Source organism: Lycorma delicatula, chromosome 2 (assembly GCF_047948215.1).
Source record: "Lycorma delicatula isolate Av1 chromosome 2, ASM4794821v1, whole genome shotgun sequence".
Taxonomy (NCBI): domain Eukaryota; kingdom Metazoa; phylum Arthropoda; class Insecta; order Hemiptera; family Fulgoridae; genus Lycorma; species Lycorma delicatula.
This window is the reverse complement of record NC_134456.1, coordinates 112,471,469-112,499,440: the sequence shown is the minus strand read 5'-3', so window position 1 is coordinate 112,499,440 and position 27,972 is coordinate 112,471,469. Positions and strand designations below refer to the sequence as shown.

General features: G+C 28.5%; 1 protein-coding gene across 5 annotated transcripts in view; it reads left to right on the top strand.

The window, feature by feature from the left end:
* smog (G-protein coupled receptor 158 smog) overlaps window positions 1-27,972 on the top strand; it is a 339,219-nt gene that overhangs the window by 159,449 nt on the left and 151,798 nt on the right. The window contains exon 3 of one of the 5 annotated variants that reach the window (XM_075356094.1): window positions 1,947-2,019. The exons of the other annotated variants lie outside the window; for them this stretch is intronic. The gene's annotated coding sequence lies outside the window, so the exon portion shown is untranslated. The remainder of the gene's footprint in view (window positions 1-1,946; window positions 2,020-27,972) is intronic. 5 annotated transcript variants of the gene reach the window in all.

The following is a 27,972-nucleotide window of genomic DNA, read 5'->3' as shown; positions in this document are numbered from 1 at the left end:
AAAACCAAAGTAATGAAATGTAGTAGAAATAATGTAGATGGACCACTAAATATAAATATAGGAAGAGAAAAGATTACGAAGGTAGAAGGATTTTATTATTTGGTAAGTAGAATCACTAAAGGTAGTCAAAGCAGGAATTATATTAAATGCCGCATAGCACAGACGAAGGGAGATTTCATCAAAAATATAATTTGCTTACATAAAGTTAATTTAAACGTCAGGAAAACATTTTTGAAAGTATATGTTTGGAGTGTAGCTTTATATGGAAGTGAAACTTGGACGACCAGAGTACCTGAGAAGTAAAGATTAGAAGCTTTTGAAATGAGGTCTATAGGAGAATGATTAAAATCAGATGGCTGGATAAAGTGACAAATGAAGAGGTGTTGCGGCAAACTGATGAAGAGAGAAGCAGTTGGAAAATTATAGTTAAAAGAAGAGACAGACTTATAGGCCACAATTAAGGCATCCTAGAATAGTCGCTTTAATATTGGAGGGACATGTAGATGGGAAAAATTATACAGGTAGGCAACGTTTGGAATATGTAAACAAATTGTTAGGAATGTAGGATGTAGGGGGTATACCAAAATGAAATGACTGGCACTAGATAGAGAATCTTGGAAAGTTGCATAAAACCAGTCAAGTGACTGAAGACAAAAAAAAAATAACTAATTTATATGAACACAGCAAAGCTGGGTATATATCCAATGCCAGAGGTGGATCCAACCCACCGGGTCGGTCTAGTGGTGAACTTGTCAACGTAAATCAGCTGATTTCGAAGTCGAGAATTCTAAGGTTCAAATCCTAGTAAAAGCAGTTACTTTTATATGGATTTGAATACTAGATCGTGGATGCCGGCGTTTTTTGGTGGTTAGGTTTCGATTAACCACAAATATCAGGAATGGTCGATCTGAGGCTGTACAAGACTACACTTCATTTACATTCATACATATCATCCTCATTTGCCTTACGGTGATTTCGGAGGCTAAACAGAAAAAGATAGAGGCCGTTCCAGCAACTGAATTTCGGTGGGCATTGGGGCAAGGGGTCACATTTTCCTACTCCCTTCTAATTGGGTTGGGTACATTATATATTTTTAATTTTTATTGGATATATACTCTATTTTGGACTACCTTTAAATACGAAAATTGTTTAACTAATCATTAGTACTGTTGGCAAAAAGGGACGGTTTCGGCAAAACAGAAACAAGTGCTTAAGTTTCTTCAATTTTATTTTGATTTATAAAATTAAGCTGTAAGTTATTCAAAGTGACCCAAACGGAGACTGCAGAAGCTAACTTAACTTTAAGCTCGGGCTGTATATTTCTAACAATTTTAATGACAACTGCCATGCAAACAATCGAAATTTTATAATATAAGATGGGATAAAAAAAAAATAAGATGAAGATTTAAATTATGTTGATATTTATTTGTTCATTTATTTCAATATTTATTGTGACTCCATTATAATCCAGAATTTTACATGTTTTTATTTCACAAATAGTAATAATAATAATAATACTATAATTTATTTACAAAATAAATTCATCTCGATGATTGCGCACCTTAGCATACCGATCGATAAAGCGATCTATACCAACCTGCATGTCGGTATGAATACGCATTAGAACAAATGACATCAGATTCTCTTAATTACCTATTAAGAAGAAAGATATGTTCACGTTAATTACAGAGTTGCGATTGGTTATTTTGATAATACAGTATTTGTAAAATGTCTCAATTCTTTACAACTGCGTTTTTAAAATGCAAGCCCTTCGAGCCTTTGGAATGGGAGCCATGGTCCCCCTGGATCCGCCCCTGCCCAACACTGGGCTTATATGTAATTTTTACTTTCATAAAAATTTTGTCTTTATTTTCAGCAATAATTCCACTAATAAACATAATTTTAGCTTTAAAAATTTCTTATTCTGGGATGAATATTTCTTTCAGGTTCATAACCAATCATAAACATCTCACACTAAGATAACGGAAGAAGTCAGATAAAAGAAAATTCATCATTTAAGTAAAACTAAAAATTGCGTTTCTTTTATTTCTTTTATTTAAAGGTAGAGAATTCATGTTTTTAATATTTTAAATCTTATCAAGTTATTTTTTTTTACATTTGGTACCAATTTAAAATAATATAAGCATTAAAAAAAGTGATAAATTAAAAAAAAAATCAATCCTGAAATTAAATTATTTTTTTCTTTTTTCTTTCTTCTTATTTTAATGAATTATATCTAATAAAAATATTCATCTTAACACCCAGCTTTGAATCCTTAAATACGATATAATTAAATTCTGGGAATCTTACATGGAATGAGATAGTACCATCCCCATGGAGTTAAATCAATCAAACAGTGTAAAAGAAAATAATTTATTAAATTATAAAACGGTTACATAAATGAAATGGGTTAAACGGGTAACTCAGCGGTAGTAACTTTATCTAACTTGCTAATTCGTTGGTCAGAGGTTCGAATTGAATTTTACCAAGTTCTCATCGGTAGTACAGATTTAGAACGATTTCCTTAGCCTTAGTTTATAGCTGAGAAATAATTAATACTTGAAACTTAACATATCGATTGTGTAACTAAAAAATATATACATAAAATAGTGATTGAGTTATTAACAGTTTCGATATATGTTTTAATCCTGAATTCATCTTGGTTGCTAATCTTTATCATGACTATCTTAGTATCATATCTTTGTCTGTGATCGACCATGTAACTTTAATTACAATAATTTATTTAAAAAATAAATTCATCTCAGTGATTGCGCACCTTAGCATACCGATCGATAAAGCAATCTATACCAATCTGCATGTCGTTATGAATATGCGTTAGAGCAAGTGACATCAACCTTTCTTAATTACCTATTAAGAAAAAAGATATATTCACGTTAATTACAGAGTTCCAGATGCTTTTTTATCTATTCTTTTCTCTGATTGATGAAGATCAATCAGAGAAAAGAATAGATATGAAGATATAAAACACATATTTTTATATGAAGATATAAAACACAAGTTTTAGTATAAATGAATTAGCTGAACTACATCAGTAGTACTGCTAATTATTCTACTTTGTAGTTATTACCAGTAGATACCAAGTTAATTCCACGACTCAGATGACAAGAGACACTGGCGAAATAACTTAGTTTATTGCTGCAGTAACATATCTACATAATTTTAATTATAAATAAAAAAATAATTCTAAGAGCTATTGGTACTGATTTCATTTCCTCATTTCTTTGTCTTCTTTTTTTATCTCTTATGATCAATGAGCCAGTTATGATTCTCATTTTATTTTCCATAGGAAGTTCATATTATAGTCTACTAGTAAGTAAATTTTATCTAGATAACAGTAGAAAATATTTTAAATGAAAGATTACATGGCCTCATAGATGATTTAAATATATTTTTATTTCTTTGCCATCATCAGTTACTATTGTATAGTGGTGTTCTTTGGTGGTTGGGTTTCAATTAACCACATATCTCGGGAATGGTTGACCTGAGACTGTACAAGACTACTCGTCATGTATATTCATACATATCCTCATTCATCCTCTGAAGTAATACCTTACGGTATTTCCGGAGGCTAACAGAAAAAGAATTGGCATTGTATTACATGATATACAACCTAAAGTCATCCTGGTATTAAAAGTATTTTTCCTAAAATTTAAAAACATTAGATTTCATCCTAACAGACAATCTGTCAAATACACCATGAATAAAACAAACTCTGTTAAGGACACCATGGAAAAAAAACACAAAATTTGAGTTTTCTCTAAGTATATTTATTTAAATATTTTATAAAAAATCAAAAAGAGCTATCTTAAAGTAGTGTTTTTGTTTTAATCAGTGTGCCCTCTGTTGGCTCTTCGGACCGCCTTCATACGATCTGCCCCATCGAATCGATCAGCCTCCTACATTTATCGACAGTGACGTCTCGCCACAACGCAGTAATATTCTGCTTCAAATATTCTTTAGATTTGGGCTTCCTCTTGGCCATCTTGACTGCCAGAAAGCTCCATAGGTGCTCTATGAGATTAAGGTCCGAAAAGCGTACCGGCCATGATATCAGTTCAATATCTTTATCTTTGAACCTGTCTACCGTAAAGAGACGCTGGTTACAAGGAGCGTTCTCTTGATACCATTACTTCCTCCAATATTTTCGCATATCTCTGGTTATTGAATGATCTATCAATAATGTACAGTTCTTTAGGGCCTTTATAGGTTATGCAACCTCACATCATTATTGCTTCACCTCCAGTTAGAACGGCAGGTGCAATGCAAGATGGTAGAAAAATTTCTGTTTGAGTGCGCCTAACCTTCACTTGCCGTCTCGGATACGTTCGAATTTGCTTTGATCTAAAAAATACATCTTTACTAGGCTTCTTTCATCCAATTACACTTCTCAAAACATCACCTCATTCGCCTTTTCTTAGCTTATTCATTAGGCAGAGGTTTACGCAAGACTACGTAAGACATCAACCCAGCATCTCTCAGACGACGGCCTAGGGTTTCAGCACTGATGTTTTGTTCAAAATATTCTTAAATTTCACTAAAAGATCAGATCAGATAAACTAGCTCTGCGATCTTGTTTACTTATGTTTACTATCTTACGGTCAGTTTTTGGTGAGGTTAGTCTAAGCCACCCTTATGGGAAGCATCAAAGACAATACCAGTTGTTTCAAATTTTTTTACCGTTTGTTCCACGCAGCTTTTCGATACTCCAAGCTTTTCTGCAATCTGTCTACAGATTGAGTCATTCTTTCACATCCTTACAATCTGTCATTTCACATCGGTATTTACTGACTTTCCGCCCATTTTTAGATTTTTAAGCAAAGAAATTAACCTAAAGCACGCTTATTGTAAGATTGGACAGCAGACAATGAAAAGCGGTGGGAATCAGCTGTTTAGCCAGTGCTACCTACTCATCAGATCCTGATTAAATTGGTGTGGCAGTCATTAACATGGCCCCAATTACTAACTCGAGCAAAGTTATAACAGCATTATTCTTTGTGCAAAAAGAGCTAAAAAATGAGACTGGCCTAAGGTGCCTTTCTGCAAGCCTATACACACACCAAAATCATTAGTGTGGGTGTACCCGTTCTTGAATAATGATTTTTTGGAAATTAAATCTCGGCTTACATTTTATGCCTTTTTTTAAAAACAAATTGCAGTATAATCGGTTATTAAAGATAGAGAAATCGAATTTGTGTTAATTAAAAAAAGCTACTTATTTAAAGGATTATTTAGTGATTGTCTAGCATTGCATAATTTAGAAAAAATTTAAGGACAAGAAGCACTATTATGCAATTTAGGGCATAAACCCTAAAACCTTTGCCTTTAAACCTTTGACAGACACTATACAACCTAGAAGATAATACAAGAGAAGATAGTCTCAACTCATGCTCGATAGCAGTTACCTAAATTTATTTTTCCAAATTTTTTACTTACTTGTAATCATAAGCTAATTTCTCATATTTTGATATTTCTTAGGTACTTTTCTTCGTATTATCTGTCTGTCTGGTTTTTTATTTCGCTGTACTGCAAACAAAGCAGTACTAAAAGATTTGAAATAAATTAATACTTATTAAAAAATTATAACCGATTTCCGAAAACCTAATAAAAAGGTAAGCTTTAATTTTGCGTCTCATTATAGTAGTTTATTTTTTAATTTAGAGTCGATTATAAAAAAACTGGAATTTAAAGAATTGATAATTACATTTAGTATTTGATTTTTTTAAAGTCTGAATGTTATGATATTTTTTAAATCGATTGTTATTATATGATGAAATATAGAAAAGAAACGAAAAAAATTAAACCTATGACGGTTTTCAGCAATTAGTTTTTTTTGAGTAATGAAAATCTTCTCCCACCAAGAACATACATTTTTTATCCAAATAATAAGATTGAAAAATTCTTTTGAATTATTTTTTCTACATAAAGTTAAACTGATATTAATAACGGAAAATAAACTAATAGGTAATAAAAATATTCACTTTTCGTTTATTAGTTATAATTATAGTGTACGTAAATTGTTTTATTTCTAAGAAAGAAAAAATGAGAACATAAACTTCATTATTTTTTTAATCAATATTTACTATCTAAACAGATCGTAAAAGGGTGGGGTTGAAAAAATGGTATCGGCATTTGTAATTTGTATAAAAATTATTTATATTGCCTGTAGTAGTCCATTGAGGTTACAAACTAAATGTACTGAAAGGTAATGTCGAAACAGATATTGGCTTTTACTTTTTTACAGTACGTTAGTGGCTGTCCAGTTTATTCGAATCTGAAAATGTAAAACGTGAGAAAAATATTCTGCCAGATTTTTGGAATTTTATTTTGTAATATGAGTGTTAAAATTTTGTTTATTTTTTATTTAACCTCCGGCACCACCGTTAGGCATTGCTTTAGATAATGAGATGAATGATTTGTAGCATGTGTGAAAATGCCATGCCTGACCGGGTTTTGAACCCGGGACCTCCGGACGAAAGACCAAAACGCTACCACTCACGCTACGGAGGCCAGCGAAAAGTAGTTATTTAGAATTTACTTACCTTTCTGTTTTATATTAAAGTTGAAGAAATGAATTCTACTAAGAGATTTAAAATAAAATAATCAATTTACAAGAATAAACATATTATGAGTTTTACATAGAAAAACTTAAATAAACATTTTAAATTATCAATAAAATCCCGTTTTAGCGATACAAAATTTGTAGGGATTCTAGAAAACATGAAGCGTAGAACATTCACCTAACAAACTCTCAAGCTATTTACGACCAGAGCAAACGTACAAAGAACAGAAAAACGTTGGAAATAAAAGCACCAAATGACGTCTGAACTACTGGGAGAAAAGAGTGTGCGGAGTATAAAGAATGCATAATACAGTAGATAACCGCGAGATCAGTGGAGCTTACCTTTCTGTATGCAGGAACCGATTTAAAAATATATTTTTCCTTGTTTGTGTATTCATTCCAGCATAAAAAACCGTACCAGTTTTTAATTTAAAACAAGTAAAAATAAAAATCCAAATCCAGCAATTAAAAAAATAGAAGTAAACAACCAATGAGATATATTTTTTTTCTTGACACGTTCAGGGTGTGGTCTTTTAACGACAACCCAAAGAATAAAGTAATTTAAAAACTTATAATTGTTCTATCAACTGAATTATCTGAAACAGTTTGTTTTTATGTAATTTTAATGTAATCGTATCCTGATTTCTCAAATAAATTATTGATTAAATCCTTTTAAATGTAGACATAATTATAATAACTGAGTTAATCGAGATTGAAGTGATGTAAATGGAATCGATTCCAATCTCTAAGTTAATTTTAATAAAAAAGATTATAATCTAGTCTGTATATATTTTTCAACTTACTCCGTTACTCGTAACTATTTTAGATAAAATATTCGATGAAAACTAATTGTCGATTCTATCTCGATAATTAAAACTTATTTAGTTTTAATAAATCACGGATGTACGAGTACTTTATTAAATAATATTTTATATTTTGCCGTGTCTTTGACTGCGTAAGGTCAGGTATGTAATTTGTTTATGTATTAGATATATGATGGGAACCTTTTAAAAATATTACTTGCGTTTGAAAAGCTACTTCTTGTTAAATGTTACTCTTCTCTATATAGTTCCAAATAAGTAATTGGTTTTTAAAAATTTAATTCTGGTCTGCTAAGAAGATGTAGGTATTCGTAGATCCGTAGCTATTATAAGAGTGGCTAAAATAAGTATAAAAAAACTTCTTTTTTTTTGTGTTCAATGTACGTTTCCCTACGCTGTAAACATAATGATAGTTCGACGCACAACTTTATAGCGATAGGACGTGTTTAAGTCGGCTCTTGCTAAATCAAAAATTTGTATTATTTAGTTGTTCTTAGTGAATATGTTTTATTGTTTTTTTGCAAGGACTTACTGAATACTTATATTATACGACATTATTTTCTTGTGATTTTTTATTAATGATTTTCAGGTTTTTTTTTTGGTTTTGCTAGGTTAGCCTAATAGGCTATTTTAGCCATAACTCAGTTTGGTGATTTATTTGTTTAAATCGCCCTTCTTGGGCGGCTATTTCTTTATTTTTATGGTCAAAATTCGTTATATGCCCACAACGCTTAAACATTTTTCTATAGACCAGATACTTTGTTTTTTAATTACTATACTAATAATTGACTTTAGAATAAACATTTCAAGCTATTTCGGTTGGGGTTGTTGTCTTATCTACCTTAGTTATTTATTGATAACAGAAGGTCTACGCATCGCCGCACCTCGTAACTGGTCAACCTTAGTAACCAAAACTAATCTTACCCTTAAACCAATCAAAACCTTAGTAACCTTAAACTAACAAAAACTGTTTTAGTCATTTAAAACCTTTTGCGATTATCCCTTATTAATAAAAGAATATAGAAAAATGTTCAAGCGTTGCAGGCATATAACGGATTTTGACGGTTTTTATTTGTGTTAGCTAACTTTTGATTATTTGGTTGAATTATCTACAATTCAAATAAATAAACTAAAAAATCAGTCTCGACTTGTTTACCTTGGCGACGGCTGTATTACCGTGACCTCATTGGTATTTGCTTTCTTTACCTTTCGCCTGATTTGCTGTTTATTACTGACTTTTGTTTATAGAATTTATAATATTGTAGGTTGCATCACCTTTTCAGTTACTTAAATCCTTATCAGATGATAAGGGTGGTAGGAGGGGAAAGTCTAGGCGGAATAAACCTGTTCCCGGTGTTACCATAACTGATATATGGCTCTTCTGCAGGAGATGATGAGATGGATTTTCAGGTACTTCTACCCGTACTGTTACGGATTTAATTAGGCATTTTGGGGCATATTTGGGACGTGTGGGAAGTTCTGATCCTTTTGTGAGGGAATTTAATGAACAATTTGATGGATTAATCCAATTCTTAGAGAATCCCAGAAGTGTTTCGTTAATTCTGCCACAGAAAATTATACCTCAGTATCCTGAGGTATAATTTTCAAAGCCCTAGTCTTTGTCCTAGCTGAAGGGTATGAAAAATTAGTTAAAGAGACCTCCCGAAGTGCGTGAAATAATAATTAAGGAAAAAATGACTGTTCCTCTTGTGGCACCTCAGCGCAAGCCTTATTCAAAAGTTCTAGAAAGAAAAGGGAGGCTAGTCTGTCCCGAAAGCAGTCTGAGGTTGCTTTCGATAACCTAAAAGAAGGGGTTTCGGGAAAATGAAGCAAGGATATGAAAGATCAATTTCAGGTCGTCCTGCGGGAGAACAGGTTGAGCCTGAAAATTAAGGAAACTAATAAGGGGCTAGTAGTCGTTGCAGACGACAAGGAAACAATAACATTTATTTCAGCCTCCCTCAAGGTCAGTAAAACCAACATGAAAGTCGCCCCAAAAAGAGAGAAGCGTCCCATAGTCATTGTTTATGACACTGACGTCTATCTGAGGAGGAGTTAAAAACTTGCTCATACGAGAGCAGAATATTCAGATGACTGAAGCGGCCTTTAAGGCTGATTGTCGATTGCTATTTAAAACGGGTAGACGCGAGGCAGAGCGCTACCTAGGAGTCTTCTAGATTAGTCCTGAACTTTTTAAAAGCTTCTTGTCTGAGGGTACATTATTTATTGACTTCTCTTCTAACAGAGTTAACGAGTATTTAGACGTCCAGCGGTGTTTCAAATGCCGCCAGTTTGGATACAGAGCTAAATTCTGTAAACATCCGGCAGTTTATGCTCATTATGGTGATGAGGGACACACCCGTGATGATTATTAGGGCTCAACCCCTTATATTATTAACGGTAACGGGTGATTAAGATTTCACGGGAAGCGATCTTGGTGATCGCAGGAGTGAATAGATCTAATTGCGTCCGAAAGGCAGCAGTGTTATGTTGCCAAGAAGTCAGGAGAGTTGACTTAAGAAATAATTCAGGAGATAGAATAACATGGTAACACCTTATGGCAGGCCAGTTGGGATTGGACAGAGGGTGAGCGCTACACGCATGATCATCTTATTCCGAATGTTGTAGGTTTGCGGGACGCTTCTTGGGTACACCCTAATAAATATTTGACGCAGTTTCTTTATAGCCACCACGACGTATACCGCATCTTTTATCAGTGTTCAAAGTACGAAATGCTGCTCACGGAGACCATTTGTCGGCTGGATATTATCGGTTCGGCACTTGATCTCCTTCTGAACTAGATCAGTCAGTCCGAATGGATGATTGTAGAAAATTTTATCATTTTCAAATATTTATAGCTCTAGCTCTTTCAAATAAATATAAGATATTTAAACTTTCTTCAAAAAAAAAAAAAATGTATATATTCATGAATTTCGTATATGTTTTATTTTAGATTTTCAAGCCAATTTTTGTGGGTTATATAATAAGGAAATAAAGTTTATATCAGTTAAATATATTATTAACGGCTTGTTAAAATAAACGACTTATAAATTAAATTAATGTTCATCTAGCTATTATCATTACCATTTGTTAAAGAAAATTTTATTTAAAACGATGGCACTTTTTTCTTAAGTACATAAATTATTTCTCTCAAAGGTGTAGAAAAAGATATGATTAATGATGTAAGGCGATATTGAAGCAGAATGTACAATGAACATTAAAAGTTATGAGATTAGCTTTCGGTATATACGCACCGTTGTTATACTGGTATTTTCATATTAAAGTTATCTATCATTTATAATATAAAGTTTTTTGAATTCAACTTTATGTGATATGATTGACATATCTATTGTCTTGCATAAAATTAAAAAAAATTCATACGTCACAAAATAATCATAAAAATATATTTAAGAACATTATTTTAAATAAAAGTTAATATATTTTTATATCGTGCGTAAAGGCTCAACGTGATACAGCCATGCAACGTGACTGCTTACATAATATCGGTTTACAACATGCCATATAATAGAAAATTTTATATGACATCTCTCATCATAAAATAAATCGCAGAATATTCGAAAAACATAACTTCTTTAAATAGTTTGATATTTTACGATTTGTTTGGGTAACATAACATTTTTATATGATGTGATGATAATGATCTGTACTATTTTAAATTATTAATGGGTTGCTTAAATATATGAACCCTCTTGTTACACAATAAAATCTCAATATTTAGAAAAACGTAAAACTCCGGGATTCTTATAATTTTTCTAAAAGATAAAACACCAACAAACTGGTAAACCAAAGCAGATTTTTAAAATTCTACTTATGATTCATTAATAAAATAAGCTTTCATCGGTTGATAAAAACATATCCACTTTACAGGATTTCAGGAATCATCAATTTTTCAAAGCTTTTTTATTTTTTTTTTTTTTTTAGTTGAATAAATATGACACGTAAAATTTACCCATTGAAAATTCCTTATTAATTCGCCTTTAATTACCCCTTTTATTCTCCTATACCTACATTTTTTAAACTTTCACAAGTTGACTGGTAGTGAATTACACATATAAATATTTATGTATAATAAAACCTAAATATTATTAAAAAAATTATAATAAAAATCACTCCATGCATTTAAAGCATTTTATTGTTTTTATTACAGAAAAATGTAATTTAATTTAATTTTTATCTCTACTTACTATGCGAGGTGAGATCTTAAAGACTTAGGCGATTGCCGGTGTGTTGAAATTGCTTATCTCTTATATCACTGTCGAATAATCGATTAGATATTTTCATAATTCATATATTAATCTATCTATATTCATATATTAATTTATCAATGTTAACATTTCTTAACAATAATTTGATTATTAACAATAAATAAGAGAAAAAACCTTTAAGCTCAATTTTATAATATTTTAGATAATCATTTTTAAACCGTCTGTTATTTATAAAAGTAAATAAATAGAAACAATTTTTTTACAGAAGTTTGTTTTATAATTTGTTTTTTTATTTATTATACAATATGTTTTATGCTACAAAGTAAGCTAAAGAAATCTACGTATCAAGAGTTTTAGTTATATTACGACATAAATATAAAAATAATAAATTAACTTATTTCGAAAACTGAAATCCGATTTTGATGAATTAAATACTATAATAAAATTTATTTTTATTTCGTTGTCAATGATTCAGAATTTCTTACCTTAAAACTATGATTTAAAAATTTATAAAAATCTAAAATGACTTAAAAAATAAAAAAATATCTGTATTAAGTACAATAAATTAAATACAAAACAGAAAAATATTTATTGAATTTTGACCATGAACGGTATAATGCTGGGGGCGTTTTTAATATTTATTTAATTAAAAATACAATTAATATTATATTTATGTACATAATTAAAATAATGTATTAATTAATTAAGTTCTATGTACTCGTGAGCAGTTTGTTTGAAAAGATTCTGTGATAAATAGTTTTATAAAAACCAATTAATTTGTGAAAACAAACATTTTTAAATATGGAAAATAAACATTACTTTTAATTAAAAAACGAAAGTAATTATATTAATATGTTTTCTTCTCCGAATTGATCTACGGTTTTCAAAGAATTGATGGCTGTTTTCGAAATAGGAGACTCGAATTATTATGTGATAATTATTTTTAGACATAAATTGGTTGTATTATGCTGAAGATGAAGATCGATAAATGAGAAACCGTAATTTACACATTACATGTATGAAGCTACAGGGAGACTTACAGTAGTTGCACATAATGAAAATTCACAGCAGTAAATCTTTATCAAATAGATATATTAGTAATGCCTTTCAAAAATTTAAAAATTATTGTTACAATTAACTTAGTATTTTTTTTTATATGTGATCATTTACAAATATATTCGTATTTTGTCTACGAGTTTTTGCAGGCTCACATACTAGCCAGTAACGCTCATGCATAATCATATGAAAATCACAAATGGTGAATTTATATGATGGATCCTGATTCACTGCTACATTTTACAAGACTTGTTTCTGTGTATCTACTTCTTATAAATTCCTATACATATCTTAATTTCACACAATGATAAAAGGCAATCACTGTGTTTGTACTTATTTTTAATCAGTAAACTTATATTTTATTTTTATAAAGTATTCTTTTAACCTATGAATTCAGAGATGCTATTTTTAGAAATCTTTACATAGTATATAGAGATACAACTGTCAATGTGCAACAATACAACACTTTTGGAAATATCTTGGTTTTATTTTAGAAAATAATCCTTCTAAAACTAAAATAAATTTGTACTAACATCTGTTGTACAAATATATTAGCATTACTTTTAAATCCATTGATTTTTTTTTAATAAAAATAGAATAAATACTATTTTTAACTGCTTTTACCATTTTTAAAATGTCTTTTCAACAAATCTAATTACCAGTTTCAGTTCAACTATCTTCTGATAGTTGTATTTAAGGAAAATTTATTAATTTTTTGTTGTTCAAATTCTATAACACATTGCAATACTTTTATAAGCTTCATTAATCTCTACGTACTTTTTAATTTATTGGACATTATTCTAGTCCTTAGTGATTAACGACTTCGGTTATTACATATTAATATTTTTGGAGTGTCAGTCCAAAATTGAGTAGCTATTTTTTTTCATGAAGTCATAAATTTAAAGGAAATTTATTGAAAATTAAAATGGATTTTACTGAAAAATCTGTATTTTTAAAAAATTTAAATATTAAAAACCAAAGGTTTGTAAAACAAGCAGCTTTAATTATCGTGAATTACACAACTCATATACAGTTTTTATTACATTATTAAGATTAACACTGTTAATAGCAGTATATTGTTCATATAAATACTTTGCGAAATGAAAAACCTTGCTTTAATAGATTCTGTCTACTATAACTGCATTACGGAAAAAAACATAATCTATATTTTTTTCAGTTTTAGATTACCTAATTACGCACACGTATCTCATAACAGTACAATCTTGGGAAGTTTTCTCTCATAAAGTTCTTCTTCTAGTAAGATAAAAAGAGCTTAATTTTTAAGTAGCGAAAAATTTCGTTTTCCACTACCTTCGAAAATTGTAAAACAATAAATTTTTTATATCATGAGAACATTTTATACACGATTTTGATAAATTAAATTCCAAAATAAAAATTCCACCAACAGTGCGTTCGGAAAGGTGGTATACACTAGAATTATGGAAATGTAATGACAAAACTTTCTTAATTATTACTTTGTATTTTTATTTCATTATTTTATAGGAACGAATATTAAAATAGCTGGAATAGTTTATAAACGGTGTTGAAAATGATCTCCAACATTTATACAACACTGCAAACGTTTCAATTTGTTTTCAAAAACATTAACCAGCTGATGTACTAGAATGTCTCCTACGTATGCCGTTATTGTGGTTTTTAGTTCGTCAATCGTGCGTGGTCTGTTGCAATACACTGCTTGTTTCGCTGCCCCCATAAAAAGTAACCTGAGAAAGTCACATCGGGCGATCGTGCAAGGCAAAAACCCATCGAAATAACTCGGTCATCAGAAAAATTTCGTAAAAATGTCATTGACCTATAAGCTGCGTACGCTGTAGCGCCATCTTGTTTGGAACAAACCGGGATTGATTTCCACTTCTGGTAACTGACTGATGAAGTTTGTTAAAACAGAACAATAATCACTATTAATTGTATTTTCACAAAATATTGGACCAGCATAGCGCGTTCTACTCACACCAACCCAAACTCCAATTTTCGTTTCATGTAAAAATTGTTCGTATAATTCATGAGGTTTAGTTGTCGACCACAGCTGTATATTTTGTCAAATTTGTTAATATATCCGGAATTTTGGTTAGTAAAACGTTTAAACGGTTGAAAATAATTTAGTCTTTTGGCATGATCTGCAGGTTTCTGTTCTTTGAGACATTACATTGTAGGAGAAAGGTTTCAGTTCTTTTCTTACAGTAGCAAGTCCGATATCTTAATGCTGTGTTAACCTACGCATTCACTTTGATGAACTTTTGGTCGTAGCATCCGAAATATCAAGCAGCTTCTGTTTCGTTTAGTTTAGATGGTCTTCTACTTCGAGTGTTTTCAACAGAGACTACTGCACAAAGTCTTTCGATAAGAGTTTGAACCGCATTACGATGAGGAACACGAATATTTGGAAACGTTTCAGATAACTTGTACTTCACTAAATCAGTATACTTGTCACCTTCACAAAAGACGTGTTCAACTAAAAAATTCGTTCCTCTACCGAAAGAACCAATACGTTTCTTGCAACTACTTATTCCGATAAACGAAACGGAACGAAGCACGTTCAATCAGAACTCAACAACTGACGTCTTGGTTTATTACTGAGCAACGCCCCACGAACCCCCAAGGCAACCAACCTAACGCTGAAAAAACAGAATGCACCAGATAATTCTAAAGCATACTGCACATCGATTTTCCGAACGCACTGCATTGTATTTTTAAAGCTTTATTAACGACAATTGTACAGTGAATTCATGGGTATGAAACGTTATTATATGAAAGATAACTTAAATACGTTAGTTGTAAATATTAGAAGGCAGATTAAAGAACGATATTCTTCAAAAGAACTTGAAATCTGTGTTAGTGTGGTCCTTAAACTTATTTTTTTTTTAATTGAACTTTCCTGGGAAAAAATCATCTAAAATTTAATTTTTTCTTTAGAAGAAAGTATATTTGAAACAGAAAATAAAACTTACGTCCAAGCCTTCGTAAATAAAAAAATCTCTTTAACTGATTTTATTTTGGTAACGATACATCAGGTAAATAACTACTATTACACCAAAATAGTTAAAAAACACTTCAGCTGTGTATTATTTACCTACTTATTCATGAATCATCAATTTATTTGTGTTATGTCGCAGTCAAAACATAACGAAAATTTTACAAATTAAGTAGATTAATTAAATTTAAAAAAATAAAAAAATATCCACTGTCTAATGCAATTTCATTTCATTAATCTTTACTGAGCTTATTGAGATAATAATAATAATAATAAAAAAATTAAATTACTTTTTAAAGTGATTTAATGATTTTCTTGTACGCCTATTAAATTGCATATATACATTTTTTGCTGCACTTCATCTAAACTTATTTCGTTTGAAAGTGAGATACGATCCTCCTATTCTTTAATAAAGTGGGCAGTTACACAATTGCTGAAATATTAGTTTTTATTAACATAAAATATTTATACAATTATTAATTCAACAATTTTACCTGAAATATTAAGTTAGAGTAAAAGTTCCTTTATTACTCGTTAAATAAATGTAAGTCTAATATTACTTTTTTTAAAAATTATTATGATGTAACCAACAACAAAATTAAAACAAAAACGAAACAGAAGGTTACTAAATATTGTACCGTATATTATCAAATAGACTGTGAATCAAATGCATAAATAAAAATAATACGATTCTAAATTATAATTTTCAATTAATATTAAATAATAAGATGTTTCACCAAATCTGAAGTGTACACCACATTACTTCCTTGTATGCCTATTAAATTTCATACACACATTTTTAAAAGAACATAGAATTTTTATCCACTAATAACTTCTGATTTTTTTTCATATATATTTTTTTTATTGCCATTATTGAATATTATTTATTGTATTTTTTTTTTTTACAATCAGAGGTTAATAATTTTTAATAAATCAATATATTTAAATTAAAAAAAGAAGTCGGAGATGAAGTCGGATTCAAACCGATGTGCCTTCCCTTGTAAGATCAAAATATTTCATTAACTAAAATTTTATTTGGTTATAACTCTGGAACCAATGAAAATAAGTACCATTTATGATACATCGTTGAAAATCTCTCAATGAGGGCTTGTTATTGCAGTTAAGAAAAAGTAAAAAATCAAAATGTTTTGGATTTTGGGCTTTTTTGGACACTTTTGATCCAGTCGATTGCAATGAAAAGGGTAGATTTTACCAGATGTTACTAGATGTTACCAGTCCTAAATCCAAAATTCCAACATCCTGCGGCTAATCGTTTTTGAGTTATGTGAAATACATATGTACAAACGTCACGCCGAAACAAGTCAAAATGTATTCAGGGATGGTCAAAATGGATATTTCCGTTGAAATCTGAAAACCGAAATTTTTCGCAAGGAAAAGGTTAGTACAAGGAAATAAAAATGTTTTATTTTTAATGCTGAGAATTTCTTGCCACTAAATGATGATATGGTTATTCACTGATATTAAGGAAAATCTTTAAAGAATTTTCTATTTAGTTGATGGTAACAATATGTTAGTGAAAGAACGTAGACAAAATATTATGTTATTACCTTAAAAATAATTAAAAGTAAAACCATTATCCTAATAACAAAAACTCAACATTTTTTAATACCGATTTTATGTTATTTTTTACTGAAATTTAAATTCGAGTTGCATTTTTAAATTTATTCTTTTAAACAGTATATTTTTATCATTTATAAACACACATAAACAAGACTATTATTTATATAGAATCCTTATATGCAGTATTTTTATTAAACCAGCTTTTCAAGAAATTTTATTTTACGCTACTATCAATTTCATACATTTTTGTTTTGTTTTGTGAAACTGGCATCTGTTTTCTTCAAGAGCCATTGAAAAATTGTGTGATTTTTTTCATGAAAATCATTGCACTCGTTATAGCGATATATCTCAAAAACAAACACTACATTTACCATATAAATATCCTCATTACTCTCCTCCTGGAGTAGTAATAAAAAAAAAAGAACCGATGATAATCATGAACTGAGAAACTTTCCTGATCAATCCATCTATTTTCTTAGCAGTTACTACGATGACTATCGATAATATATATATATATATTTTTTTTATTTTAACGCGCATTCCTTTGAAAGATTACTTTTTTCCATTACGAAATTAATTGTGAAATTCCATTAGTATGACTCATTATTTTATCACATTTTATAATTTTCTTTCTTCTTGTAAATCTCTTTTCGAATTAGTCACATAAAATAATTTTGAAAAAGTGTACGTTTATATTAATTTTTTAACTCATATGAAATGCGTATTGTATTTACGTAACATCCCATTATATTTGAAAAGTAAACTTCGATACTTCGGAAAGTGCCTGATCACTAATTTTTGAAGGCTAAAACGTCATTCCATGGCTAAGTTAATATAATCTTTTCTTATCGCTGCATTATAAAACTTATGCGAAACTTTTTACATTTCCGATATTAGACTCTGTAGTATCAAAAATTTTAGTTTTATATTAAGTATAGTACTTTATAATGTACAATGCGTTCTAAAGATATCGATTGCAAAAATTATTTCATAAGTTTTGAAAATAGCCCATTTAAAGTTCCTAGTATTAGTTTCATCTTATGAAATTATTATTTTTCAACTTTTATTTCATTGAAAAAGTTTTGAAAAATCTCTTTCAAATTTGTTTTATAAAAAAGTTCAACGTTTTGTCAAAAAGAAAAACTATTGAATAACTTCTTGTCTTGCTGAAAAAATTTCAAAAATTACGATATAAATAAAATTATGGGTAAGGGATTTCAGTACAAAAATACTTAATTATATAATAAATTATAACTATGTATAATCAGTGGACTAAATGAAAACGATAGATATATTTATATAATATTAATACAGTGTTGTTTATCAATCTGTAAGTTTTTTTTCATCTTATTTTCCCCGCACCCATATAATATTATATTATTAACCCAGATAATATTATTCAGTCGTCGATATGTAAAATAGCTAAATGCACACTAGAATCACAATCAATAAATTAAGAAGGAAAAAGATAACAACATGAAAACGTTATCTACATACTACAATAAAGTCAAATTTACTTTCTTTTAAAAATAATACTATTAATGTAGTTCAAAAAAATCGAAAACCATTTGAGTACTTTTAACTTTCCATAATTGTTCTCTTTGTACTCCCAATCATTCAGATTTACAGTCAATTCGTACTAGTGTGAGAACGATGAATTCAATTAGTGTTCCGCTACTTATGTAAACGCCTTTCAGAATGTACAGAAAAATTGTAGTTTCAGTTAAGAAATTATAAAAAAATTCCAACTTCTATTTCTACTACATTTTCGAATAATAATTCCAATAAAATATTTAATAAAATATTTTATTGTGATTCGTAGTTATCATGCGTTATCATTATCTATTATTAAATCGAAAATTTTATTTTATTTTGTTGGTGTAATAATACCGATCGCAAGCAGCCCTGCAAATAGCTTTTTACTACTTATCTTGACATCTTTCGTGGCAAATGAGCATAAATTTTAAGAAATGTCATAAAGCTCCGTCTATTATTTGAACGTAATATTTCTCAACTGACGTTTACTACTGTTGTTGTATCAGCGAATATATAAAACTACGGTATATAAAAAATACAAATAAAAACAAAAAAAACTTATTTGCATAGAGTGCGACAAGTTTTGAATGCTTGAAGCGTTTCAAATGTATAGCTTGAAATTTTTTCTAATATTATACGTAGCATTATCACGTAAAATAATTCAGATTTCTTCTCATCCCATGTAATACTATCTTTTAATTAAAAAATTCCAATGAAAATAAAACCAATAATTTGTTTACTAATAATATTTATCAATAAAAAAATTAAATACGTGCTAACGTATTTCTATTTGTCCATTAAATGATGAAAAATAAAAATTTTAACGAACTTTTTAATTAGTTATGTTTTAGGTTTCATTCAAATTAAAACTATGCAAAACATTTTGTTGAATTAATTTGTGAATATTAGACTAGAAATTTAAATAAAATTATTCAGTAAATAAGGCAATATCGTTGGGAATATTTTCATTTTTAACTTTTGTTCACATTACTTGAATTAAATTAATGCTTTCTAATTTATTTTAATATTTAAATATTAAATATATTTAAGTTACTAAAATTACAAAAAATTCAAGGGAGTTGACTGAAATAAATAAATGAAAAAGGGTATATATATTAAAAAAAGGATGATAATAATAAATATAATAAACTATCTAAGGAAATGCTAATTAAACCTGTACACCTTTTGAATAGATAAGTACAGGGAGAAAAAAAAATTAATTTTAAATTAAAAATTTAATTTAAATTTAAAAAAAATTGATTAGTAAAACTTTAAAATATAAAATAAAGAAAAATATAAGGAATACCATATTAAAACTGTAGAAGAATTAATTTAAAAAAATACAAATGCGAATAAACCACTATTATAATAACATAAGGAAAGAAACTTATAACAAAGATAAATATAAAAGAGAGGTGTTGTCAGAAGCAAATACATTTTAGTTTTACTTTTGCTTTTAAATTTTATAAAAAGATGTATCAGGATATGCCTGAAATTGAAACTAGCCATGTCAATAATTTTGATAATGATCTGAAAAACACTGAAGAAGTTTTAAAATATGAAATTAAATTTTAGTTAATGAATTAAAAGTAAAACTCCTACAATGGTATTTCTGCTAAATTACCAAAGAATATTGCAAATACCATATGTTTACACAACAGTACTTGATTTGACCAAGCTATTTAATAAAATTTTAGTATCGGGTGATATTTCTTTTCCACTAAATTATAAATTATAAAAAGTAAAAAAGAATAAATAATTTACAAATTGTTCATAAAAAAGTAAAAAACAACTGCTTTTTCTAACTACTGTTAATCAGCTTAATATCAATGGTTCCAAAAAATATTCAGAAAAGCATAAATTTAAAGACAATTTTGGATCAAAGTCAGCCAGTTCATCAAGTAGAATTTTATAAAGAATTTTCAATAAAGCACAATCTTCACACATTAAATCAAATGATACAAAATCCAGTTGAGTCAATTTCTCATTTATTGGCTACAGAACCTTTTGTTAGTATAAAACATAAGTGCTAAAAAAGCAATCATAATACAGATGTTTTTAAGAATTTTTCATAATTGGTATTAATGTAGTAAAGCAAAATAAATTTCGGTTTAATAGGTGAATAGTTTTCATTAAAATGGGAGTAAAACTGGGAGACCAATTATCAACAGATCTGTTTAATTGCATATTTGAAAAGGTGTCCAGAAGTTTGACTAAGAAGGCTATATAGTAAAATTGAATGGTCTGAAAATAACTAATCTCAGATTTGGAAATTAAAAGTCTCTGAAAGTAAAATGTCAGTAGGTTTAAAAATAGGTTTTCAATGCTTACATAATATCTTCTTTAACTTATGGATGCCAAACTTGGCTAAGTAATAATTTACTCATGATCTCATATATAACGTGCTATTGAGCGCAGTATGTTTGAAATCACCAGAAGGAACAGAATCAGAAGAATACTATGCTAGGCTATCATAGAATTAACACAGTTCTGGATATTGTAGAGAGTGTGGTCAGTTTGAAATGGTAGTGGCTCAATAATTTGATAAAAATGGATCTGGAAAGGTGAGCAAAGAGAAGCACTGATTAAAACTTCTTATATTTAACAAGGAAAAAGAAAGATAGTCAAATAGTATTGGACAGTTTTTGGGCTGCTTGTAGCATTGGTTGGGTAAGGAAGGGAAAAATCTGGAATAGGCTAGGAGAGGCCTATGCCCTGAGTTGGGTTTGATTTTTCTGAAAGAGGTCTGTATTTTTTTCATCTAAGAGTTTGTTCTTATAAAATTTTATTTGTTACAAATAATGAAAAATTCATTCATATTTTTTTATTATTATTTTTTTTATAAATTAAGATTGCTATTATTATTATTTAAATATACACAGTATGGGTTTGTGATTTTTAAATGTATGTTACAAGCAAATCCAAAATCAAATTAATTACACAGTCGAGCCCACATGATTGAAACGATAACACTGAAAGAAGTACTATAATATTTTATTTTTGTAATTTTAGTATTTTTTTTGCTATCGAACCAAACTAAAAATACAAATTTGTTTTTCATTCTGTATGTTATAAGTTTATAATTATTTTTCATTATTACTGTTGCTATATTTATTATCTGTGCAGCTCTTTTTTTTTGCATTGATTATTTCTCTATCAGGCACTAAAACATAAAAAAACCTTGGATTGGTATCCAGCTCCTATATATTGCAATATTTGTTTTTTAACTCTTCATGAACAAATTCTATCACAGCATTAGTTTTTTCTGTTGAAAGAAAGGAATCCTTAATGGTTCAATGGACTTGTGTTAATTAATTAAATTCAGTGAGTATAAGTTAGACGATGATAATAAATAACTGTAATTTGAGCCAAAAATCAAACCAGGGATTAGTATATCGTTTTTACTGCTAACTAAATGTGACCAAGTAAAAAAATTGGCAAAAATTGGGGTTATATGGACAATAGTATTTATGAGTAAAATGTATAACCTTTTTCATGAAAAAATGCCCAAGTCCATTAGTCCATTATACAGTGAAAAACTGAATAATAAGACACATCATGATTTTAACCAAATCTTGATTCACAATTTAATATACAAGAATAAATGATCATGCCAGTTTAGTAAGTTTTACTTGAGAGCTATGACAGAGCAAAAAGATTGTAGGTAGTTCTCACCAAGTTGAATTTTCATCATTTTCATTTGTAACCTATTTCACTTTCATTTGTGACAGTCATTTTTAGCAGAATACTAAATTCATGCTTTGTAACAACAATATGATCAGCTATTTATTAAATTAAAAATACTAGATCTGGTGTTAGAAGGGAGAAAGAATGAACATACTTTAAAAGGTAAATAATTATTTTTAATAGGAATTATTCAAAATATAGTTTTGGTTAAGAATTGCTTGTTTTGGACAGTTTTACATCAAAACCACCATGTTTAAAGAGATTTGTTACATTAATAAAAGGACAAGTTCTGAATGATTATTTTCATTTTATGTCACAGACACTGTCTAGTGGATCGGAGTATAAACAAAGTTAATAATGATTTAAACATTTTTTTACTAAAATGATCTAATGAGAAAACAACCAAAATGAATCTAAATGATTTACAGCCGTCTAGCAATGTAAGAAGAAACAGTTAAAAGGTTACATCTCAAGATGATTCTTTTGATGTTGGAAGATGATGTAGTAGAAAGTAATCATGTTAATGATTTTAATATTGTAGGTTAAAGGGATATGATGCTATCTAATTTTGCAGCAAAAAGTAACCAAAATAATGAATTGTTACACATTTTACAACAAGAATTGATGTTGATTGATTTTAGTGATAGCAGTAATTTATATGAACCCTTTGATAATGAAAATCTGACTTCTGAATTGAAAAAGAAATGCCCAGTAGGAAAAAAAGAAAATTAAGAAAAATAAGTAAAAACTGTAGAAAAGCAAGGTGGAGTCAGTCTGAACCTATTAAATGGAAGAATACTGTAATAAAAGAAAAGAAGAAATCAGATACACCTTATGTAACTAAGAAAGGATTTAAATGAGCAAAATTACATTAGGACATTAATTAATTGTCTGAAATGTCGCTGTCACTGTACATCTAACTTAAATGAAAATATAAGAAAGCAAATATGTTCAAGTTCCAGAAACTGAATTATTGCCATCAAAAAGACTTTGTGTGCACTAAATGAACCAACTAAAACCAGAAGAATACACACAGGTACTGACACCTTCAAAAACTTCAGTAGGGTTAATGTTTTTCATGAAGGAGAAGAAAAAATTGTCTAAAAACTTTATTTTAATACTCTTTCGATAAGTCATGGGCCAATTGAAAACACTTTGCCTGGGGTAAATGAAGCTGGAATATTTACAAAGCTTGATAAGCAAGGAATAAAGGAATCTCCTAATAAAATATAACCTACTGTTACACAAAATATCAAGGCCCATATTAAAAGAATCCCTACAATGGAATCCCACTATTGTTGCAAAAGTAGTAAAAGATTATACTTGGACTCTACTCATTCCCTTAAAAAAATGTATGACTATATCTAGAAAAGATAAGAGAGAGAGAGAGTTGGTGAGGCTGACAGAGACAGAGAGAAAATGACAAATTTTTCTTTTTTAAATACGGAAAGTACTTCTGTGAAAATTATAATCAATCATTTTTTAAGCCTAAAAACGATCAGTATATTACTTGCATTAATCAGACAAATAAGACAGTCAATGAAGAAATTAATAAAGAATATTATGAAGCTCATATTAAAAGGAAGGAAGAAGCATACAGGACAAAAGCTTCAGATAAGTTGCGAGCAACAAGTGACTCAAGTTTTGTAAGTGCGACTTTTGACTTGCAAAGTGTTTTGCAGGCTCCACCATCTACTGCTTCACCAATGTATTACAGCAGGAAAATCTGTGTTTACAATCTTCCTGTATATGATCCTGCTGCACGAAATAAGGGTTATTATTTTTATGGAGTGAGCTTAATGATAAAAGAGGAAGCGAGATTGCAACAGCACTGTTAGATTGGATTCAACAAATTCCCAATAATGTCAAGGAAATCTGATTTTTTTTCCAATACAAGCGGTACCATCACCGTTATCAATTTATAAGCACTCTAATTTTTTATACGTTGTTCAAATAATTCACCTAGAATTAGTTGAAAAAATTTTATAGAATCAGTCATTCATTTTTAGAAGCAGACTTGGTACATAGTGCAATAGGTGAATAGTATTTGAGTGCAAATAGTGATTACGCTTATGGCTTTATTAAACCGAGGACATAACAACAAATGTTGCAAATATATTTTATTTATTTATTTTTATTTATAAAAAACAAACAGGATAAATCCCATGATATAAAATAAAGTTACAAAATAAATGGTAAACATTACACTGTCACATATAATTATTTCCTTCTTATTTTAATAAGCATCTAGATATAAATTTAATTTTACACAAACTAAAATTAAACAAATCAAACCAGTTAATGTTATATAACCAGTATGTGTACAATTTAATAATAATCGATGAACAATTGATCGAAAGTTTTTATTAATATTTACATAAAAGTAATAGATTAATTAAGTACATTCTTATACTGAATTAACAATATATCATTAAAGAATTAAATTTTTCTGATTTTGTTGACCTGAAACATTTGGGAAAGAGTATTATCAGTAATAAAGAACAGAAGAGGATAATGAAAAGCATCGTAGACTTCTCTTAGTCATCATTTGATGGCTAAAGATACACATTTAAAGGTTTTTAGAAAAAATATGCTGGAATACTTTATTTAAATATAGTATCAAAGATAAAGAATTTTGAAGGTTTCAAATTTATGACAAAGGTAATACCCCAGATATGCTTGCAATATGAAAAACTTTCACAACAGACAGTTACCCATTTCATTAGCAAAGAAAAGGGATCTTCTGAAATTGTGCACCAGTAAAGCCATACATCAAGAATTTCATGGATGGTGTACAAGTTTCTACCAGTAGACAAAAATGTAAAATACAAAGCTCCTGAACATGCTACTGAATCAGGTAACTGTGGTGAAGTGTCTGAGTGGTTTATAAATAAAAGCGTTGCAATGTTAATTGAAAAAACGAAACTAATTTTTATTGAAATTAACATAGCTTCATTACTGCCAACTGTGTATCATTATTAGCAATTAAAATTATTGACGTTATTTTAAAACAATTTTTGCAATTTATTGGAAAATATTAATTTATAATTAATAATAATTATTTCAAAACTTATTTGTAATTTCATTTGATAAAACGTTTAATTAAATATGTTTATTACATATGAAAGATGATTATTTTTTTTATTAGGAAAAAATGACCAAGTCATGTAAAGTGATACTTTGCTAGTGACAAAGTCATTTCTTACCGATAATTCAAGAAACTTGTGGACATCAAAAAAATAATTTGTATTAGATTTAAAATTACACTGTAACAAAGGAATAAAATAAAATAGAAAAATGGTAAATTAAAAACCTGAATTTTTAACAGTATGTTGAATAATTATCAAACTTTCAAACTCAATTTCCCACAAAATATAATAAATGACTTCATTACTTTTAGCAATAACCCCAGGATATTGTTTATTTTAATATATCTAGTCTTTTACGTAAATAATTAATAAATATCAGTAACAAAACAAAGAGATTAAAAAAATTATGAATTAATAGTAAAATTCTATTTTTTAAATTCAAGCAGAGCTAAAAAAATATTACACGTCGTTTAAATTACAAATATTACACGTATACAAATATTACAAATATTACACGTCGTCGAAATTACAATTTTCTAGCAAAGAAATTTACTTAGTCAGAGCGTGAAATAACTAATTTGGATCAGTCATACTGATCCAAATACATGTTTAATACACCTATATATGTTTAATAGATGTACATGTATATATGTTTAGAACACTTATAAACCAGTTAGCAGTGACAATAATGTACCTACTTAGCGAAAGAAAGACAAATTGGGGGATTTATCAAACAGTTTTTAAATTTTTGTGCGTAGAAAAACTTCAGTTGATAATTAAGTTAATAATATAGATAAAAATATCTGTAAGTAAAGTAGCATTAACTTCAAGCTACACTAAAACATTGTAACACTAAACTTAGTACACAACTTAGTCGGAAACATCTGGCGCATTACGTGACACTAAGCTTCGTCACGTAAACCTAACGTAAATTACTGGCACAGTTAATTCAAGTTAACTAAATTAATTCCTAAATTTTCATGAACTGCCGAAGCTTGAAATTTTAAGTAACAATCATTCTTATATTAAATGTTTGTTTAGTTTAAATAATAATATTTTTAGAGAAAAATAGGGGTGGTTTAATAACTATGATAAGATGAAATAAAATTTCCTTGTTATATTATACTTTGTTTTTTCATAGATATAATAACTGAAAAAAATATATTCACTCAGTAGACGTTACAGTTTGTAGATTATTACAAAACCTGTAAACTTTTCAAATAACTACCAAGCCGACATCAAAAACATTTCATTGTAAAAGTTTATCTTCTGTTTATCAACTTCAATATTACTTTTTCATTTGACGTATTTATTAATGAAATGGATAATATTAAGAAAAAATTAATTTTATTAAAAAACAAAACTATTTTTAACATCTTAAGAAACCACTTTAAACAATTTTAATCATTTTAAACGATACGGAAAAATCAGAAATTGAATTTTTTTTCTACAAGTAAAATTATGAAAAATTGATAATTTTTCTTTCATATAATTAATTAATTTCTAACATATATAAAAGAAAAGCAAAAGCTGAAAAAAAGATAAGAAATAATAATTCTTATTAAATAAAGATTAAAGCTTTTTTTATGACTTACGTAAAAACTTTTGTGTTAAAATAGTCTACAGATCTTGTCAAGGTTGTACAATTGTTCTGGTAACAACAGAATATAGTTGTTTGCGATTTACTTTTACATCCATATTACTAGCGTAGTTATTAACGATTAAAAGTTAAACGTAAAAGAACTTACGATATTTATATATTATCATATAATAATCAGGATCTACTTAATTAGTTGTAGTAATAAATTACATTTTAATAAAACTAAAACATTTTAAAGACTTTAACAAAATTTTAATACAGTTATTTGTATTTGAAACACGACATTATTCCTTGCAGATAATTTTTTCCAAAATTATTGAAAAAAAATTATTTTTCAGATTAAACCACTTTAAATTATCGGCTGCTATGTTAGAAATGTTCTTAGAAATTTCATATTTTTTCTATATTGATTTCTTAAAAATAAACCAATTTTGTTGTTTCAAGATCTCATAAATGAATTACTTCTCATGGCCGTGATTAAAGTTTTTAAATTTTTTAGTACAGTACTGTTTTAAACTTTATTTTGTTACACATTGTTACTAATAAATAAGTAATTACTTATTAATATAGTGATTTCCAAATGTATGTACACTAATTGGTGATTACTTAAACTAAATATCTTGATCTGCATTCCTAAGAAATTAAAAAACTAATAATAAAAAAAAAACAATATGCCAGATAAGCCAGTAAACGTAAACAAAATTATATAAATATGAGGCCTAAAAGAGTGAAATAATAATAGTCGATAAATGTATGAAGCTATTTATTATTATTTATTATTATTATTGCAACAAACATAAAAAT